The sequence below is a fragment of the Dendrobium catenatum genome, unplaced genomic scaffold, assembly GCF_001605985.2.
Source record: "Dendrobium catenatum unplaced genomic scaffold, ASM160598v2 fragScaff_scaffold_1001, whole genome shotgun sequence".
NCBI classification, from domain to species: domain Eukaryota; kingdom Viridiplantae; phylum Streptophyta; class Magnoliopsida; order Asparagales; family Orchidaceae; genus Dendrobium; species Dendrobium catenatum.
The window spans coordinates 724,135-729,748 of NW_021319463.1; the positions used below are offsets into that span (position 1 = coordinate 724,135).

Consider the following 5,614-nt stretch of genomic DNA (forward strand, 5'->3'; position numbering starts at 1 on the left):
TCGAAGGTGATAATATCAATGTGATTATGCTTCTTCAACAATCAACAATGAAGACTCAGACTAAAGTGGTGAAAAAAATGTACTCCTCTTTTTTAGATTGTTTTAATGATTTTAATTTCCATGTTGTTTCTAGAGAAGGTAATAAATTGGTGGATGGTTATGCTAATTATTCCTTAATAGGAGATTTTTATTGGGAATGTGCTTCGTTTGGGAACATTCCGTCAAGAATTGTTAACTTGATTAGGAAGGATTGTGATAGTATTTATATCACATAGGTTTGTATTTATCTTTTTCTTATTAGTTTAATGCATTTGCAGTTCATCAAAAAAATAGTGGGTTGCCTCACATCAGTGGTAAATTTAAAGTCTTCAACCAAACTAAATATAAAAAATAAGTGGGTTGCCTCCCATCAGTGCTATGTTTATAGTCTACAGTTTGACTATACCAATTATTATAATTCAGTATGAACCAACTCATTATATTTCTTAATCCATCAATTTTCCCACAATAAAAGGATTTCAGTCTATGGCAATTAACTTTAAAAATATGAAAGTATTTTATACTGAATTTTATTTGTTCCATAAGAAAATGATGTTACGATAGTGAATAGTCTTGACGACCTAGATATTAACTTCCCTGGACTTAACTTAAGTCTAAAATTAAAAAGTAAAACATCCTATTTAAGGGTAAATTCTTTCTTAAGAATCTTACGATAGTGCCATTTTTAACTTTATCCTTACAAATCATTAAATTTTCATAAGCCTCATTTCTAATTTCTCCCCATTCATTAACTATATTAATTTTTTCTCTTTTATTACTTCAAAAATGAAATTCAATTCTTTAACAACCAAAAATGCGTTATGCTCTAATTCTACAGGAACGTGGCAAGCTTTCCAAAAAACTATCTTATAATGATATATTCTTATATGAGTCTTAAATATAGTTCTATAGGCCCATAAAACATCATCTAACTTAATAGCCCAATCCATTCTATTAGAACTAATAAATTTCTCCAAATTCTGTTGAATATCCCTATTGTTAATCTCAGATTGGCCACTTGTCTTGGGATAATAAGTTATAATCCTATGATAAATTCCATATTTTCTCAATGTTTGTTCCATTCTCTCATTTCAAAAAAGACTTCCTCCAACATTGATTAAAATGCTAGGCATTTTTAATATAGAAAAAATATATATATTTTTTAATTTATTTGCTACCTGAGCATAAGTTTTAGATGTTGCCACTCCTTATATACACTTTAATACATAATCCACAACAATAAAAAGATACTAACTTCCATGGGATTGCACCAAATGTCCCATTAAGTCTAATCCTCAAGCAAAAAATATCTTAATCAAGAAAATGAAGTTCAAAGACATTTCATTTTTTTTAACATATTGCCTACTCTTTAACATTGATCATATTGTCTAATATATTCATTAAAATCTTTAAATTTACTAGAAAAAAAATACATTGAAAGATATTAGTAAAAGTTCTAAAACCTCTAAAATGGCACCATAATTATAATTATGACATTCCATAATGACTCGTTCTATTTCTTTCTTGAGGACACATATAATAATAATTTGATCGATAAAAACCATAAAAGAATATGGTTCATCCAATAAATAAAGTTTTGTATCATGCAAAAGTTTTGTTTTTTGAATTGAAAATAAATTACATGAAAGTATTCCACTAATAATGATATTAAAAAAAACCGTAAACCATGGTAGTCTATTCAGATGGAAATAAAATAATTTGTCAATAAGAAAATCTATATTAATTTCAAACTTAGTTAATGCAAAGTTTTAATAGAAAGTCTAGAAGGATGATCAGTAATTTGATTTTCAATTCCTTTCTGATAAAAAATTTCTATATTACATTTTATAATAAGAGAATCCACCTTTTTAATCTAGGTTAAGGGTCTGTCTTTGTCATAAGATATTTGATAACACAATGATTCATAAAAATAATTTCTTTTGTACCAAACAAATATGATCTAAACCTGTCAAAAGTAAAAATAATAGCTTGTGGTTCTTTTTTAGTAGTTGTATAATTACATTATGTAGAATTTAAAGTTCTAACAGCATAAAAAAGACTTGCAATTCCTTATCTCACGTTTGATGAAAAGTAACACCAATAACAACTTTGCTTGCTTTACACACCACTAAAAAAGGAATAAGGAGAAATAATAATTAAAATAATAATCAAAAGTTAATTTAAATGCTTAAAAACTTCAAGATAGGAAGCATCAAATATAAAAAGAAATATCATTCTATAATAAATGACCTAGAAGTTTAGAAATTTAAGAGAAGTATTTAATAAATTTCCTATAGAATCCTTCATATCCAAAAAAACTTCAAATTCCTTTAACTAAATTGGGTGGAGGCAATTTCTCTATAACTTCAATTTTTATTATATTTACCTCCAATACTTCCATATAAATTTTATGCCCCAAGATAATTCTTTTAATTACCATGATTTGACATTTATCCCAATTTAACACTAATTTTTTTTCTATACATCTTTTCAAAATAGAAGTTTAATGCTCAATATATGAAGTAAATATATTGCCAAATATAGAGAAATTATCCATAAAGATTTCCAAACAATGCTAAAGTTAGTTTGAAAAAATTAACATTATACATCTTTGAAATGTAGCAGGAGCACTCCAAAGACCAAATAACATTCCCCTAAAAGTAAATGTTCCATAAGTACTACTGAAGGTAGTCTTATATGGTCCTCAAGTGTAATAGCAATCTAATGATACTTTGAATATCCATCTTGAAAGAAATAAAATGAATGCCTTACTAACCTATCTAGCATTTTATTAAGAAAAGGCAATGGGAAATGATCTTGTATAGTGGCAAGTTTAATATCCTATTATCTATACAAATCCTCGACCCATTGATAGTTCTAGTTTCAATAAATTCATTATGTTCATTTGATATAACATTCAAGTGAACATTATAGGGAAGTAATGAATAGGGCTTAACCAAGAACTATATGAAATGTGAGTGATAATATTACCATTAAGAAATTTAAGACTTTCTTTCTTAACAACTTATTTCATGGAAGGGTTAAGTCTCCTTTAAGGGTTATCTTTTGATATTAAATTAGCTTCCATTAAAATTGTATGCATGCAAATTGAAGACTAATTACTTTGATGTTAGCAAATGTTAGCCAAAAATCTTTTTTGAAATCAGTAAAAACTCCAATCAATATAATTTCCTGATATTTTTCTATGTTTGTATAAATGATTATAGAAAGAGTTGAGCTGTTACCAAGGAAAGCATACTTAAGATGTCTGGGCAAAACCTTAAGCTCTAAGTTAGGAGCATCTTCTTTAGAAGTTTTCAAATTTTTATCCAAATATATAATCTCTAATGTTTTAAGTTTCACTTTAAAAAATCCTATATTACCTATAATTATTGAAACAGTTTCTCCTACAAACACACAATTCTCCTCAACTTCCTCCAATAAATCTCTTTTTAATAATTCTTCTTTTAAACTCTCTACTGCAGTGTCTTCCAAATCTATGATAGAGAAAACTCTATTTTTTTTTCTTGAGGGAATTTCATATACATCAATAGTAACCTCCTTATCATGAAACCTTATTCTCAATTCCCCTTTTTGCACATCAATCATGTCCTTCCCAGTGGCTAAGAAAAGCCTTCCTTAAACGGGAGGTATTTCCCCATCTTCTTCCATATAAAGTAGAATAAAATCAACATGGAAAATAAAGTTATCAACCTTAACTAAAACATCTTTTTTTGCCCTTCTTGGATAAGTGAATTATCCATTAACTAATTGAAGAGTAGAAAACTTGGTTGAACCTCCCCTATGTCTAATATTTTGAAGATTTAAATGGGCATGAGATTGATGTATAATCCAAGATGAAATAAATCTCACCAATAAAATTTATCCCCTATAGTTAAGGGAAGGGTGAAACTACCAGGATCTTTAAGTTTTTCAGGAAGTTTTTTTTTTTTTTTTTTGAATTATAGCACAACACTTTTCAATTAATAATACTATTTCAAATTGTCCTTACTTCCTTTTCTTATTAAAAATATCCGTCTTGAATTTTTCATAGGTAGACTTCTATCCTAAGTCTTCAGAGAATGGTATTTTAATAATAGATTTCATAAACACCTCTAAGAACACAGCAAATTTTTTATCAAGATTTTGTTTGATCAACCTTCGACAAAAAAGTTGGTGATGGTCTCTCTACAATCTTCCTAATTTGTTTTTTCCAGGTTCTTTTATACGGCTAGGTTATACAACGAAGGATTCACTTTCTATATGAATCCTTCACCATTATTCTTTTGATGTTGATCTATATCCTTATATTGGTCTCCTAAATCATTTTTTCTCCTAGGTTGATATTATTACATTGTTCTTCTATTTTTTATTTGTTAATCAACCAAGCAAGAAGCTCTATATGGTCTTTTATTTTTCTAAGAGTTGGAGATTTATATTGTAATTGAATTCCTAATTGCGTACTAATATATTCTATTGTTATCTTCTCATTTCCAATATGATCAATTTTCTCAAAATGTTAACGGTAATGCTACGGTTGTGCATGATACGACGCATTAGTGTTAACATGTCTAGGATCATAAACTAAGTTATGTTAATTATTAAACCTATTTGGTATGGCGCTAACACATAATATTTAATTTATTTGAATTAGCAGCTACTTGAGCAGTAAGAATTGATAAAGCATCTAATTCATAGACTCTAGCTACTCTCTTAAGTTTACTCTTATCAACAAGCCACTAAAAATTATTAGTAGACATTTATTTTATTAATTCATCAGCATCATCAAATGGCTTAGCCATTAATGATCCTCCAACTACTCCATCTATGATTGCCCTAAGAGATCTTACTAATCCATTATAAAAGCTTTGAATAACCAGCCAACTGAGTAAAGCATGATGAGGACATTTCCTATGCAGTTTCTTAAATCTCTCCCAACTTTTATAAATGGATTCTCCATCAAAATAGGCAAAATAAGTTATAATATTTCTAAATCTAGCAATTTTTGAAGGTGGGAAATACTTTGCTAGGAATTTGTCTGCCAAGACATTCTAAGTGGTAATAGAACCTTGGGATAAAGAATTTATCCACATTTTAGTTTTATCACTTAGAGAAAATAGGAATAGTATAAGTCTAATGACATAAAAATTGACACCATTATACTTAGAAGTTCACATATATCTATAAAACTAGCTAAAGGTAAGTTAAGAACTTTAATAAGAGTTCCCTTGAATTGAGAATTTTGAAACATTTGGATAATAACTAGTTTCAATTCAAAATTATTACCCTTGATAGTAAGTATGCTAATAATCTGATGGATAACTTCTACCATAGGATTATCATACTCCCTAAGTGGTTTAGCATGATTATAATCTTAAACTAGGTCAAACATAGTTAAAATTTTTTTCATATTTTTGAATTTTTGTAGGGGTCCTTTCTATTTTTGGATCAAATAATAAGAGCTCCTTACCAGATCTACCAAGCATTCAACAAGACTCAATAATAAAAAAAATTCAAACACTTAACTAATAAAGTTAATTAGCAGCATGATTTATCTTCATTGGAAAGCAATAAA

General features: G+C 27.9%; 1 non-coding gene across 1 annotated transcript; it reads left to right on the forward strand.

Annotated features, from left to right (window-relative positions):
• Positions 1-4,929: 4,929 nt before the first annotated feature.
• LOC114580397 lies at positions 4,930-5,036 on the forward strand. The gene has a single exon (XR_003701778.1). It is a non-coding gene; the product is annotated as a small nucleolar RNA R71 (small nucleolar RNA).
• Positions 5,037-5,614: the final 578 nt, after the last annotated feature.